Source organism: Silurus aristotelis, assembly GCF_946808225.1.
Source record: "Silurus aristotelis genome assembly, chromosome: 2".
Classification (NCBI taxonomy): Eukaryota; Metazoa; Chordata; class Actinopteri; order Siluriformes; family Siluridae; genus Silurus; species Silurus aristotelis.
In genome coordinates, this window is record NC_139575.1 from 8,551,447 (window position 1) to 8,568,372 (window position 16,926).

The 16,926-nt window shown below is 38.0% G+C and overlaps 1 protein-coding gene across 4 annotated transcripts in view; it reads left to right on the forward strand.

The window, feature by feature from the left end:
* Positions 1-16,926, forward strand: part of nos1apa (nitric oxide synthase 1 (neuronal) adaptor protein a) — a 159,326-nt gene that overhangs the window by 2,052 nt on the left and 140,348 nt on the right. The window lies entirely within an intron of this gene.

Below are 16,926 nucleotides of genomic sequence, written 5' to 3' on the forward strand. Positions count from 1 at the left end.
GTAAATCCATTTTCAAGTAGATGATTTCTGTTGTATCGTATCAGAAATGTTGTTTGGAACGTTTTATTTACCTTTATAAGTTCTCAATCCTATGTACATCCCGAGGATTAAATGCAGCCCACTAGATGGCATTGTCAGAGCCAAAACATCTGTCCATCATCTGTCCATCAGCTCCCCCCCCCCCTGACTCTGAACTTCTACTGTACATTGGAAAATCTGCACATCCACAACTTAAACAGATTTTCAGTAGGTGCAAAAGGGTCAATTCGATACCTTTGGCCTGTAATAGCAAAGCCAATGGTGTTGGTAGTACATAAGCATGTGATTTGTAACATGACATGATTTGGTCGGTTTCAAATGCATCCTATATCACTAAACTACTTCCACTGTTCACACTTTGAATGCTCCATGCTGATTTGTGTTAGTTTTATTTATTAGCATGGACGAAAGCGACACTCCAAATGGTTACAGGATACATGTCTTTAGATTTCAGTCACAGGAGTTGTTTGTACTTGTGCACTATATTTTTTCAAAGATTTCAACGAGAAGCCGATCGCTTTGTAGGCTGCACAATAAGAATGATAAGATTCACCGAATTGCAGTGGCATAAAAGTTGAGGATCAAGTGATGCATCAATGAAACAAAAAAGTGCATAAAATACAAGTTGGCAATTGTATTGCGATGTAGAGTTTATAACATATTGGCATCAGTAAAAAAACGTATATTTATAAATAATTATTAGTAGATGCGCTATACTTTTTTTTTAATGATTTAGAACGTGCCCAAAAGTTTACATGTAGATCGATTTTCTCCTCATTTAACAGTTTCTCAATCACAACGCTCCGAGGCGTTTCCTGAGAGTCAGAATACAGATTGACATGGCAGAGGTAGAGCTGTATCTTCCTGTAGACAATAGGAAAGTAACATCTAGTTTTATTTCATCATTTGTTTTTCTTTTTTTTTGCACTACAAAGGCCTGTTTGTGAAAGGGCCATGCGTTAGAAGCCAGATGGCACTAAAGTAAATTTATGATTTGCTGTCTTTCTGAACCAAAGACATAAAAGCAAACGGTACGATATTAAATTGCATAGCAGCATATTTTTTTTCTCCATTGAATTGCATTATGTTGAAGGAAAATGAAATCGTATCCCATTGCTTCGTATGAGTCTTTTTAACGTATCGTAACATTGGCCTCAGTAACGGAGATGCACATCCCTAATACAGACTGTTGTGTACTTCTTTGCAAAGTCTTTATAGACATGAAGTAAGAGATCATATTACATGTTTAAACAGTAAATAGGAACTAAAAGCGTGTCGGAACAAAAGGTTGTACGAGTGGGAAACCGAAGACACCACAGGCCTGCGAACTTACACAAGGCAATTGTTTTGGATTTACTCTGGCACACCTCATTTGCGTAGAATTGAGGAAATCTCCAACCCACTAGTTTTGTTTCTTGCTGCTAACGCTGGCATTAGAGGACTCTCATATTCGCTTCGATCATCTCGGGTGTGAGATACGATTTTCTAATTCACCAGAGATAAGTGTGTGATATTCGAAAGGAAATCAGATGGAGCCCTGACTAATCGCAACAAAGGAAATAAAAAACAACAACATTCCCAGCTCTTATAAACTCCAGCTTAGTCATCGGCTGAGTAACAGGGTACAGTGTACCAGTACGCCAGGTGTGGCACTGCGAGGCCACGGGTTTAGAGAATAACCTTTTGGACTTCCGCTGTCATTTCAGAAAAACCTTTCCTGCAGTGTAATGCACGCTGCTTCTGCCAATCTATATTCACACCCAACCTGCCCGTATCAAATATTGATACGAATCTGAGCGAATGACAATATTACAACCAGCTTGTAGGTGAAGCTGATAAAACCATGCCGAGGTTAACCTTTAAAAGTGTTAATTCGCTTTTTTTTTTCTTATTCAGAGAAATAATTTGTTGTATTGATTCCCTACATGTGTATTTTGGTTCTTGTCTGTATTCAATATTGCTGGAACACATCAGCTTTTCATGTGCACATATTACTCAGAGAGAAGAACCCACGGCACAGGCGTAGTCAATCTTTTGCAGTAAATAAAGGAAAACCCCTTCATTTGTGTGTGTCCCCCTCTCGCAAGACTCTCCTTCTTCCCCCCCAGTCACCATTCATAGTTTAAGGCAATGTCTTTACAGTTAAACATTGTTCTATGGAGAGGTGTCAGGGTGTAAAAGCTTTGTTTTTTTTCCAGTACCGTGGTTTCCATCACATTAGCACACATTGAGTGCAAATGATCCTATTAACCTTTTCAGCGTGTCGGACCCCCTACAGTGGCGGGGCAGCTGCTGGAGGAGAGCCAGGCGTTCGTAACGCATATATTTAAAGATCGCTAGTGTTTTTTCCACTGAGAGAAAGTTGTAAAAGCTCCAAAGTAGGACATCTTTTAGACAGCTGGTATTCGGTCAGCTCGAACTCTTCGCGCAGCGGCGGGGGAAAGGAATCCAGATAGATCCATTTTAACGTGAAGAAGCTCTTAAACAGTATAAAAGAAAGAAAATAAACTTTTTGAAAGTCCGGTGGAATTCCTTTCCGACTGCAGTGCTAACGTAATGTGGTTAGAAAGCGCTTTTTATTGCAGCTATCCAACAACTTTGTGACGTTCATCGAGCGAGTATTAATGCGCTAGCCACCTTGCGGTTCACTCCTAGCATTATAATGCATCTCTAGTGGCCATGTGTGATTGTATGTCATCCATCTTTTCAACTGGAGAATGACCTTCCAATGAACTTTATAACGTTATTCCTTCACTGCACTTATTTTCAGGCGGAAATCGCGTTGTGATTTTTTTGAGTCACGGATCGGATGATTTTACGTATCGGAAAAGGGGAGGAGAAATGATTCGCTTTCGATTTTAGCACAAGAAAAGTTACAGCAAGGAAGTGCACCCATACATGCGATTTGAATTATGCGAATTATTTCAAGTTCTTCCGCTCCTCCACAAGCCGTTGTTGCTGACTGATTAACATAACAGGTTTTTTAAATTACTGGTATTTGAATTTTAATAGTTTAATTCGATTAAATGACTTAAAAATCTGGAAAAAAACGTGATCCGTACGCATCGCAGATCAACCGCGAACCATTGCACCTCTAGTATATGCGTATGTGGCAGCAGAGTGCCGGTTCACACGTTTTTCTTGCCATATAAATCGTAAAACATTTTTACAATTTTGCAATCGCAAGATCGAAACGAAAAATCATAGGTTGAACCATCGTAACTCAGGGACCATCCGTACTTGGTTTTATCTCGCTGTCCAGGACACATCAAGACACCAGAATGTGAACGTGTACATTTATGCCTCCCAGAACACTTCCAAATACGGTCTGAGTGATCACAAGGCACATTTGACAGCATTGACACCTATACTTAGCACTGTCTACTTACCCCATGTGATCCGATTACCCCGGGTGCATGTTAAAGCCCGGTATTAACATGGTGTTTAAAACAGAAGCTCTGCCTAAAGATGTCGATCACTACATGCTTTGTTACAATCGCTTATCCAGTTTGATAATTTTTTTAAAAGCTTGAGCATTAACCAAATTTGGGGTAAAACAATTAATTTTTTTCGTTTTTTGGCTGGTTGCCAGAGCTAAATCAGATGGGTTTTCCTAGTCTGCCACTCACATCTCAACATAATTAAATTTCCTCAATGGTCTTGTTTACTACTTAGAATTTATGGAACCCATGACTTTTCTTGTTAAGAAGCTGTCTTTAAAATATATTGACCAGGCTTTGACTCATGCTTATTGTAAAACGTTTGCAACATCAGTATATTTTCAGCTTTTTCTATAGAAAATCTACTTTGAGTTGCCTGCAAGAAAATAATTTTTTTCTTCTTCTAGTACTTCATGTAGTTTCTTCTAGTTCTTCATGTAGTACAGAGACTTTGCACTGGGGAGGTCAATAATCTGTATGCAAAGTGTACTTTCATGGATCAAACCGAACACTAGAAAAGTGTAGAAGAAACGATCAATGTGCAGAAGAAAAACGGTCTTCACTTCAGTGACTCGTCGACATCAATCTTCACAGCTTCTGTAGCAGACCTTCGGTTACAGCCAATCACGTGCATTTATCTAAATGATTTAGCTGAAGGCAGATTGTTGAGAAAGTCAAAAGGATTCACAGATTGTGAGCTGGTGTAATTAGTGAACAAATCACAGGGTTTGTTTAAATAAATAAAAAAAAAAACGAGGAAGATGATATTTTCAAATCGATAGTGATGTGAAGCGCCAGGTTGAAAACAAAGCATAACCACTTTGATGCTTTATACATACAGCCATGAAATATTTGTTTACAATTTTTATTCAATCATAAATAAAAGCCGCCATGGCAACTTCAATTATAACATGATGACAATTTTCAGCCCCAGTCAAGTTTTTGGCCCTGCAGCATTTGGGCACCTCTGCTTCAGATGTTCATTGACAGACTAGTCTACTTGTTTGTCTGTTATAGGAATGTAATATTGTGTATCGAGATGCACGTCTTGGGTCTGCATGAAACTTATTAAAAGTGTCCTCTGGTAGACTCCCTACTGGCGCAGTTGTCCAGGGTTTTACAATGATTTCAGGAAAATCGCAGTTTGGGCCTAGCAGTTATTAAGAGCATAATTGGCGCTACTCTTTGCATAGTAGCGGGTTTTCCTTTTGTTCTTGGACATGCAGTGTTCAAACGAAGCATCTGATGTAACTTTCCATCCAGACGGGCCTTGTGTGTGCACACTGTATGCTGTGAATCAAATATTATTAAGCTGCTAAAAGAGCAGGCTCCAAAACCATAAATCAAAGGAAATTCAAAGGAAAAGCAGAAACAAAGTTGTTCTCGTGTTTAGTTCTCCTTTCAGAAGCATAACGGACTGAGACCTTTTCCTGGCCTGAAAGATTAATTTCTTGCTAATCAAACATTGCTTTGTTAATTGCCATCGATTTTATGAAACAGTTGAAAAGATAACAGGGAACGAGTGTCTGAAATACACTAATTGGCTAAATTATGGCGAACTCTCTGATCCAAAATCTCCCTCATAACAATGTCAGTAAGCAGTAGAATCAGAGAGCATAGATCCCCATCATGCATAATTAAATACTGGATATGAAAGCCTTAAGGCGCTGAAGATATCTCAGTATGGGAAATGGGTGTAGAGCCTGTTGGGAAATTAAAGCCTTAAAGGGAAACAATGGCTGGCTGTTTTCATTACACCGCTTGGATTATATATCAAACCACTTTACCACTTCTGTATAAGCGTTGGCTATGTGCACACCTGCGATCTGAAAAGAAAGAAATTTTTCAGTGCTTGATTAGTGATGCCATGTAAACAATAATAAAAATAAATGCCCTCAACACCCCTGGACATATTAGTTACGAATCATGTTCAGTGTTTTTTTTCTTCTTATACCACAGATGTTTGCATTATTCATCGATCAGGCATAACATTATGACATTAAAACACTATAACACTGATTAGCTACTTATCATGGCACCTGTTACTGAGTGGGAATATATTAGACAGTAAGTGAACATTTTGTCCTCAATGTTGACGTGTTAGAAGCAGGAAAAATGGGCAAGCGTAAGGATTTAAGTTAGTGTGACGAGGGTCAAATTGTGACGTCTAGACGACTGGGTCTGAGCATCTCCAAAACGGCAGCTCTAGTGCTCAGTATCTATCAAAAGTGGTCCAAGGAAGGAACAGTGGTGAACCGGCGACAGGGTCATGGCCGACCAAAGCTCTTTGATGCACGTGGGGAGCGAAGGCTGCCCCGTGTGGTGAAATCCAACAGGCGCGCTCCTGTAGCTTACATTACTAAAGTAGTTAAAGCTCGATGGGTCAGAACTGTTTATGCAGCAAAAGGGGGACAATATTAGGCAGGTGGTCATAATGTTAAGCCTGATCAATGGTCAGTGTACATCATTCGATTGATCAGATTTATCAGGTATGCCATATAAGATCCATGAGACAATTCCTGTAGAGAGCTCTCTATCCTGAGGGCTTTCTTATGGTGAAAATGTTATGGTTACAAAGTCAGGACAATGGAGACTGCCTTCCATAAATATTAAACAAACAGAAAGTAATCACTATAAGATGAAATATATTTAGACTAAATAGCCACATGGTTTTCATTTTCCTAAAGAGAAGCATCTGTGCTACAAGTCCTTGTGAAGTAGCTACAGAAACACACATGCACTGGGACCAGTGCAATAATCACCTGGTTTTGTGTTCATTCTTAGAAAGGATGGAAAAGCCATGCAAAATTTCCTCACATTCCTCCATTCTCAGCAAATTTTTCTTTAAATATTTCCTACATTTGTGTTATTGTTCAAGTGTTAAAAATTGTACTATTATTTTCGACTGTTTTATTTCTCATGTTCATCTTGTGTTATTTTCTCCATTATCGCCTCACTCGCCATCTTTTTCTTCCCTCTGATCCGTTCCTGAGAGCTAAACATACATAAACAAAGAGCACGGCCCAAAAGCTGTATGGTTTTGACACCCACCATTTGTCCCCCTCAAATGTTTTCGGATCCTGTTTGGAATGTGTGCGATTGAGATTATCGGGAGTATATTCTCATTCGTCTAAGCAGCAGTAAAGTTTCGCTGAGCTCCCTGTATTTTTTTAAGAGGCAGCTTTGAGAGTAATGATCTTTATTTCTTTTTCTGGAAATAATTAACTCCTGATTCAATTGTGATTCACTGGTTGATTTTCTTGTGAGTAACTAATGCAAAGCAAGACAAAATTGCCCAAAAGTGTTTATTTCATTGTCAGAAATGAATGGAGTTGTTTGTCCAATTACAGATGTTTCCTTTTGCTTTCTTTATCTAATACCTTGTGGGATCGAACATCATAAATGCCTCCACATAGACATTTCTTTATCAGCTTCACCCCTAGTTATTGTATTTTAATACCCTTATGCACTTTGGAGGTGGACTTGGACCTTTCCAAGAGTCTGATGATGGCATTGAAACACTCCTTAAGTGAGATCATGAATAACGTCATATCTGAATTGCTGTTCCTGTTGGTTCTTTTTAATAGATAAAGTTTTGCAACTACTTGTCTGGGATTGTGCTGTGTAACAGTTAGTTAGGGCGTATGATTAAAATGCCATGTTTTATGGGTTTTGTTTATCCTGTTCAGTTTTCTGGACTCAAAATGCAGCATTTGTTTTGGTTTTTTTAACATCAGTGCTGTGAACTGTAGTGAAAACTCATTCTCTGTGGAATCTTTTCTGTTCTAAACACATTATGGGGTTACCTTTGGCCGTCATCGTGTACATGCTTGTAACTTTAACACCCACAATGGCCACCCTGTGAAAACTAGATCATGGCTTTGCTGCCAGGCCTGAAAGCAAGCAGCTGTTTGGTTTTGGTTATGTAGTAGCTCAGTTTTTGTTGTTGTTGTTGTTGTTGTTGTTGTTATTACGATGGTTTTGGCTCCCTTCCCTGCCTTTTCTCACAAGCGCTCTTTCCACAGATTTGTCCTCAGGGATGAATAGAGTCAGTACATCCATTCACTTAAAACAACAGCATGATAAATACTGATTAATGTTCAGAAAACAACAATAATTTACTGCTTATGGTTGGTTGATACCATGTTTGTGTGAGACTGTGATATACAGATGGTCCCAGAGTTTCGATCTTACGATGATAGCAATACTACAAAATTGTAAAAATATAAAATATTTTGCACAACAGGCAGCAGTGTACGATGTATGATACGTTGGACGTGCAGCTGGGATGAGCGTATCGCTCCCCTGTGAGATGCCCCACTCTCGCTAGCGGTCGACGGAGTAAACTTGTATCAGTGTGTATTTTTTTTTTTCTGTTTCAAACAGCAATTTTAGTTATAAAAGCATGTCTTCCAAGTATGTCTCCTGCTGGTAGTGGAAAAAAGAAGAGGAAAACATCAGTTTGGGGCAGGAAATGAAAATTATAGATCAGCATAAAGCAGGAAAGCCTGTCACAGTCTTAGCATCATCTTCAACTTACAATATTTTTGACTTACCTGGACCTGAGTATTTGTTTACTTTTTTTGTCTTTTCCCTACAGCTGTTTTTTCTTTATTCTGGGGAAAAAAAGAATTCTTAAAAAAAAAAACAATTTGGGGGAAATGAACTTCCCAACAAAATTTTGGACACCTGACCACAAGATTCTATCAAACATCCCATTCCACGTTTAGATTTGTTATCTGGGAAGATGTTCCACTAGATTTTGGAGTGTGTCCGGGAGATTTGTGCTGGATAAGCCACAAGGAAGGTAGTAAAGTCAGGTACTGATGGTGGAGGTGAGGAGGCCTGGGGTGCAACCAAGATTTCCCATTAATTCCAAAGGTATTCAATAGGGATGAGGTCAGTGCTTTATAGTAGGCCACTCGAGATCTTCCACTTCAACCCATATAAAGCATATCTTCATGGATCTGGCTTTGTGCACAGGAACGTTGTCATGCTAGAGCAGGTTCGAATCTTTTGGTTCAAGTGAAAATTAAATTAGATCGCAACCAAAGACGTCGTGTGCAGTTGTGTGGAAACAGTTTGAGGAACCCATACGTTTTGGAAAAGAGACTTTTTTTTATTGAATAAAAACATACACTTGTTTTAAAGGTGCTGTAGGTATGATTATTTAAAAAAAACTTTAAAGATTCAATCTCTGAAATCAGCATGGAATGATCCCACCCCTGTTCCTAAAGCCCCACCCACAGGATCGATTATATTCTGCAGAGTACAGTGTATATCAAATGATTGCAGTAGGTGCAGTCAAACTCAACGTAGCATAACCGATTGGAAGTCCATTTTCCTAATGTATTTTCAGCCATTTAATACACGTTTTTTTTCCTAGTACCACAGTTTAGTGTGTTTTGAAATCTTGGTCTGCGAATGATCTTCTAGGCTATTAAAGAATGAGTAAGAATAATAAACTATTTAATGGTCAATTTCATACCATGAAACAGTGAAATCATTTTAAAACCAATCAATGGATTATACTTGTGTAATTGAAGCTCGGAAAAAAACGTGTTTTGTAAATGGCGTCTCAAGCTACTGTTTATTGGTCTCATTCTATCTGAGTATGTGATATGTGCTCTGAATCATAACAGTTTTCTTTTCTTTTCTTTTAAAAAAATAAATTAGCTGTGCTGTTTTAGCTACAACAATTTCCTGTGGCAAGACTTATTCCACGTGGTGAACCGGAGAACGTGTTCACTTTCAGAAATGCAGAATTAAACATTCGAGCAGCGGGTGACCCCAATTTTCCTTGCAGCACGACGCGATCTGTATTAGTTATGGGAATCGCAGGGTATCTGATGAACCAATTGAATTTCTTTGGAAGGTTCTTGAACGATTCTTAATTAAGTATGACTTTCTTCCTGTGTCTTTTAATAAAATCATTTGACATACACTTGATACAATTCTTCTTTTTCCTTTTCCTTTTTTTGTTTCTTTCCCAGTATATGGACCATGTTGTAGACGAGCTTTTACTTCCTGAAGTAGTTATGTTAGACAGATTCGGTGCTTTTTACTTTATTCACAACTCAAATATTTAAACAACCACATTTTTATCCATATTATGCTAATGGTTATGATTTTTTTTTTCTTTTTTTTTTTGTATATCTTTAATAATACCTTAAGAATGGGATGGATTGAAATGAACGAATATCATAGAATAAAATGAAACGGACTGGAACAATGAAATTAAACGGAAAGGAATGAGTTGTGTAAAATAGTGAGATGTGGAAAATATGTATATTTTGAACGAATTTTATGGAATAAATTGGAATTTTATGGAATATAACAGACTACAACAAAGAGTAATGGGATGTATAGAATATATGGGAATGGGATGGAATTAAATATATTTTGAATGGAATACATGGAAACAGGGTTGAATGGAATGAAATTGAATAGAAATGGACTTGGGAAGAACAGAGAATGGATTGGAATAGAATGTTGGAGTGGCAAACAAATAGATTGGAAGCAAATGGAGTGAAATTAAATCCATGTGACTGTAAAGGAATGAAATTGATTGGGATTTATGATGTTAAGTTTGGCTTCAGATGCTGACAAACTCTGTTGAATTTCCTAGTTGTTTCCTTTGTCGTGTGACTCGGTTCCCTGATTTAACTCCGAGAGGAAAAGCTTGTCCATGTAAAGAGTTGAATAGTTCAGTCTCACTGAATGTGGTGATGTCTAGAGAATCAGGAATTCCATGTTTTTATTTTTTTTGCCTTTTCACTTTTTTTGCGCTGTCTTGTTTTTTCTTTTTGGTCTTTTTCCTGTTTTCCTCTCTCGCCCCTCCTTCTTTCTCTTCTCCACACACACTTTACTTCTACTGCAGACTGAATAAAAAGCCAAGGGATAGTCCAGCCACTTCCCTGCTTAGCCATAGTAACTGCAATCTTCCTGCTCCTAAAATGCGATTACCGTAAGTTCTCAGTTTTCTCACGCCACTGCACTGGTGAGCAGTCTGCCTCTGCACACGGGCTCCAGCATATCCTGTCTTTGCTGTAATAAACGAAGTCCATGTGAATCTAATCTGATTCTCTGTTTTAATTAATTTCCAGGGTCCATAAAATTAAAGCCCGTTTTCTTTGTTCTTGTTTCTCTCTCGCGATGATCATTAAATAACCCGGAGATAAATATCCAGGAAGCAGACCCTGCGGCCCACACACATTTTCTGCCTAACGTCCAATCATCAATCAGCCACAACAAATTGGTTAGAAAAATACGCTAATGTTACTTTCCAGTCTGCTGAATTGGACATGCTTAATAGAACTGTGCTTTTTAACATTCTCAATTCTGATTGGTCAGGAGAAGTCCGGAATACTTTGCTTTAATCAGGGTTTCCATACTATTGCCCTATTTGGTTTTCTAAAATATAAACATTTGTAATACATTTTATTTTATTTTTTATTTTTTTTAAATAAAGCGAAGACTATGTCTACACTAATCCGGATCAATTTGAAAATGGTGTCTAAAAACTCTCCGCCTTCACACATTGTGAAAACACTTAAGATTTCAAATTTCCACTGTATCGAACGTTTTTCACAAAGCTGCGTTTTCGTTGACTGAAAACGCCGCCTCATTGTGGACGGAGGACCAAAACTGAGAAAAAAATATACTGTATACGTTTTCATACGCAAATTAAACACGTGGGAAACACCAGAGATCGTAACCTAATGCATAATAAAGTTTTTGTATATTCTGCGCATTTGAGTGTTGAAAAGTGTGGAATTTTTTTAATGAAAAATGTGTAGGAACCCTTTATAACAGCTGCTTCATTTATAATTCCTATAATGTTTCTGTTTGTGCACTCGTTCTTGTTCTTTTAGTTACTGCTCGGGACTTCTATAGCGAAAACTATACGTAATATATGAGTAATAATAAACAGATTAATAAAGGTGTCGGCACAAAAAAAATTTAAAATACGAAAATCTGCATAATTCAAGTGCTTTGCACACTCTTGGCATTCTCTTGATGCCTACTTTGAAGAATATGACATATTTTCAGTTCACTTTTTTGTTATGTATATAATTCCACATGTGTTAATTCATAGTTTTGATGCCTTCAGTGTGACTCTACAATTTTCATAGTCATTAAAAAAAGAAAACTCTTTGAATGAGCAGGTGTGTCCAAACTTTTGGTCTGTACTGTATATATAATATATATAAACTTTTGGTCTGTACTGTATATATAATATATATACAGTACAGACCAAAAGTTTGGAACCATCCACCAGTAGCAGTGTTGGTTATTCAGTATCACTCGGTTGTTTACATGAATGAATGAATGAAAAGGATGGTTGAGGATTTTTCTACACCAGCTCCATGAATTCAAGTCTTTTTAAATCAATACATTACATTATTTTGCTTTAGTGCTTTGCTGTTATACCTAGAATTAGTTTTTGTAAGTTTTTGGAGCGCAATAAGGATCACACTGTAGTAGCCAGGAGATGCTCTTAGACAGGTAGTGTGATTCAGAGTTACAGTGATGTCCCGAGAGCTATGATTTATAGCTGCAGCAAGGTTTTTTTTTTCCCCTTCAGCTCACAGCCAGACTTGAGCTCTGTTTGCTTCATGGAACAAGTTATAGGACACTGCACTGTTATTTTGACAATGCTATAAAAGCCATCAGCTCTGCAGAGCTGTAATTAGCATCGGTATGCTCGGCTTGGAGCTCCTGTAGAAGCACGGGTACTACTGCAGGACGATGTTTTGTGTTTTCAATATTCTCCACTTTGTATCGTAGCTCTGTCGGATTCTCATATTCGGCTACTACTTTATTTTCTATTACAACAGCTTGAAAACAGGTCTGGCTGCAAGGTTTATATCAATGCCGATATCGTTTCTATCCACCCGTTTTCTCCGCCCCATGAGGCTTTTTACGTGCCATTGTAGCAAACCATTTATATTAATTACAGTCCAAATCCATCTTCATGGTTCTTGAGTTTAATTCTCCACAGCGATCTTTAGGCTGTTCATGTGGAGCCATCTAGTTCATATGGAGACAGATCAATGTCCGGATTTTTGTTGTGCTAAAGAGGGGTAGCTCGGTGGTTAGGATGTTGGACTTTTCCTCAGAAGGTCATGAGTTGAAATTCCACTACCACTAAGCTGCCACTGCTCAGTTGTACGAATTAGATAATTGTAAGTTACTCTTGATAAAGGCACCTGACAAATGACCTACATGTCATTCATGTCCTTGTTTGGGAGGTGGTAGTTTAGTGGTTAAGACATTCATCTTAAAAGAGCACAAGTTCACTTTCCAGCACCACCAAGCTGCTACTGCTGGGCCCTTCAGCAAGGCTCTTAACCCTCAACTGCTTGGTTGTAAGTCGTTTTGGATAAGGGCATTTGCTAAATCTGCAGTAATTGACTTTCCCAGCCACAGAATACTTTTGTCCTGACATTTTGGCTTATACCATTTTATTATTACCGTAAGTTCTACATATTTCAAGGGCTAAAGCGAAAATAAAATTGCGATGCCCTCGATCATCATATGTGACTCCTTACATAATGTACATTGAAAATGTATAAAAGGAGCGAAGTACTTTGGGTTTTCTTGCCCTACCTGATCTCGGTCACATGGCCGTGACAAAGTCTTCAATACACTTTCTGTCCAGCAGTTGTGCCACCTCTGACAGCGTGGGAACTGCATTGCACAAAGAATTATTGTTCGAGAATGACCTTCCAGCTGCAGTCCTGTAAAGATTCGAACACAATGAAATGGACGTCAACTAGCATTAGGTTTTAAAACTAGTTCAGCAGGCACGAGTGGCGTTTCAGGCGCAATTTATTACAGCATTAGAAGCATCAGTGCTTCGCTTTCAAAAGCATACTTGGCGTCAAGTCGAAGCAGAGTTCTGTCTGACTAGAGGCACTTAATTTTCATAGACTTTGCGCCGTGGGGTTTTTATGTGCGTGTTTTTAACATCATGGTACTTTAGGGGTTTTAAACAGCCGAATATTTAGAACAGCGAATTCAATTGTTAATGAATAATATTCAAAAGAAAACTGTGCGGTGGATCTTTTTTTATATTTAATCTAAGTTTTAAGTGTGGCAGCTTTCATTTCTTTTTGTTCAGTTTTCACCAGTTTGATTTTGCAGTGTTGCTTCTTTGTTCAGGATTCAGCCGTGGTGTGCTTTGATGGATGCTATTTTAGACACATTCTTCGTTAGGATGACGTAATACTGCTCAAATAGTATTTTTAATAGCATTTTATGGAGGAAAGATTTCTGTGCAATTCTATTCTATGTGCGTTTCAGAAATAATGCATTTTGTTCACCAGTACACAGTGACCTTTATTTATCAGTAACATAATTGTAGTCTCACAGAAATTCAAGATACTCACGGTCACTTGTTCATCATTACTCCAGCTACTGCAGTGCACTTATGTGCTTTTTAGAGTCTAAAAGTCTTATTTTAGATATGAAAATAAATTTACCTCAGGTAGTTCACACCAGTAAGGATCTAAATCGGGATTAATTAAGAGAAGAAAATAACACCAACAGGAAAGACTGTTTGCTGAGGCTACATTCACATTTCTCTTGATTAATTTAAAAAGGCATAATGCCTACATCTCTCTGTGACGTTTCGTCCACACTGTTTGTCTTTTCCAAGTGGATACAGGCAATAAATTAATGGCAATTATGTGACCAGTACATGTGACCTGTTCAAGTCCAAACCAAAAGTTTTATATAGAGGCTGACTGCATTTTGCATGTTTTTTTCCAGATTAATCAGCACCGATTGTTAATAGCTGGACAAAATCGACAAAAATCCAGACCTATAGTTTTTCCGGGTTGGGTTATACAGCTTGAGAGCAGCCTCTAGAGGCCAATCTTCGACATCACATGCTGTTTAATTTTTTAAGCGTATTTTTTTATATATTTTGGATGTAACTGCTTTTAATTACTTAGTGTTTCTATTTGTTTGTCTGTATGCATGTTTTTTCCCCCTCCTATTAATTCTCATAATTATATATTATATGTATTTTATTTAGCACATTTGAATGATTTAGTACTTTTTTTTTATTTTTTGCAATACAGTTCAGTTTTATTTTTGTATCGGTTTTTAATTTATCCATTAAAAAAAAATATTAAAAATAAAAAGATTTGATCAGTTGATTTATTAATTACAAGTAAAAGGATGATCCAACCGAGCTATTGCTATTGGTAAAATCAACTACCTCTAGTTTTATAGTTTGGGTTACTCACAGTAAGAATTCCACCTCTTTGTCCGTTGTAAAGTTAATGCTTTTCCTAGTCATTACTGCATCATTTCAAAGAGATGGAAAGTAAATCAGTGCCTTACAAATCTTCTTGATATACATACTCGGTATAGACCTTTGCAGCATTTGGCAGACATTTATGCATGTGACAGTTGAGTTCAGGTGCAATGTTTAAGGACCCTGCAGTGGCAGCTTGGTGTTGTTGGGATTTGAAGTCGCAACCATCCAATCCAAAGTCAAACATCTACTGCGTTATCTGATTTTTGAAATTAATTTTTATTATTATTACTACTAAGATGGTTGTGTTCGCGTGCAATTTTTGAAAAAGTTGTAGAGCGTTTTAAAACCAAAACCACAGTTTTCAGGTCTATCCTGATTGATATAGACGTCGCCTAAATTTCTCTGAGGGTATTCTGTTTAAGAGCCTCTAAACACCCTTTCACATTCCCTCTGGGGTTTCTCAATTCTTACGCATGCCTTAATATCACATCAAACGCCTTCTATACTTTAATCGACTCGACGCGGCGAGGCGTGCTTTCATGTCGGAAGCGTCCTGTATCAGAGGAGTATCCGCTGTAAGCCTTTTTTACAGCCTCTGAATGATCCAGTGTCGTCCTGACTGAGTGCTGTTTTTATTCTCTAAATGCCTGCAGCAAATCCTTGCACTCAATGCGATACAGAGAGAGACCCGACTCCTTCTTTTGAGAGGTTCTGAAGTTTTTCCCCCCTGCACCTATGCTAGAAAGCGAGCCGGCTAAGCAGGGCACTTGGAATCAAGCAGCCATGTCGAGTGCAAGTTCTCGAGGGAGTTCAAGCGTAGCCATTACTCAGCATTGAGTCGTAATTCGGCGATTATGCCTGTCTCTGAGCTGCCCTCGGGTCTGTAGGAAAAAACGCTGGGGTTAGGGTTTGGCTACAAATTGTTTTTCATTTCATGGTGCTGCACATGATGAGTAATGACACGCCAGCATCTTGTTTTAGGGAACAGCGCGAGTCTGACAGTCGTGTGTGAATCTACCAAGCCTTTAATAATGTTTAAGGATGACAGCTTTTCTATTGTGTTTAGATTATTTTGCACATGATGATTATTTATACCACGTTTTTTTTTTTTTGTGGTTTTAATTAAAAATTGTATTCGTTCTTAGTTGTAAAAACATTCCTGTATGCCATTTTTATGAAGTAACTGCTCAGTGGTTGAGGTTTCGATTACCAAACAAGGGGGTTTTTAACCATTCAGGTGGCGCGGACGAATCACAGAGCTAGAAAACATTTAACCCACAACCGCTCGCTTGTATTTTGGATTAGTTGCCACAAACATGACTGTTTAAGTAGCACTTTTTTGCCAATTTTATCCAAAGCGACTTTTGCTATTCAGTTAACTTTTTTTTTGTCGTATTTTCTGTCATTTTTACTTTCAACAACTCTTTTCAATTGTTGGTGGTTGGAATTTTTGTGCTCTAGTTTCAACATCCATTTCTCCATTGTTTACAGAAACACATGTTGACAAGGGAGGAAATAAATCATTTCGTACAAATCCAGATTTCCTTCAGAATGAGTCAGTCAGTGTTAACATTTTCTCTCAGAACAGTGCATCATTGGAAGATTTGTTGGGCTACCGGTGACCATATTATAGAAGACTAAATGAAAGTGATTTGTTGTCTCAAATAACAAATATCAGTACCGTAATTTCCGGACTATAAAGCGCACACATATATAAGCCGCACCCACTGAATTTTACAAATATTTTTATTTTTAACATAAATAAGTCGCACTTATGTCTACACTAATGTACTTTACACAGGCTTTAACGAAAGACAGGTTACACACAGTGTAACGGGTGAAATATGTTGCGCTTCCTTTAGGGGCACAGTGGTATTTTGGGAATAGCCTGCCACTGCAATTTTTACGCTATTACTGCGTGTGTGGAGACCGAGGAATATGTCCTTATTATTTTCTGATGCTCATTTCTAAGTTTCTTTGACTAACCCGTAACGCTGTTGCCAAGAAAAATAAAAAAGCACGAGTTTTGGAAACATGTCTGTGCTTATATGATTTCTGTTGCAACTGGAGTTAGCTAGCTCTCCCTTTACCCAGACTCAACGCGCTACAACGGCTTGTATCTAAACAGTAGCCTACCAAGAAAGTCATTGTTCACTGTCTTCCTCCTTCCTTTCA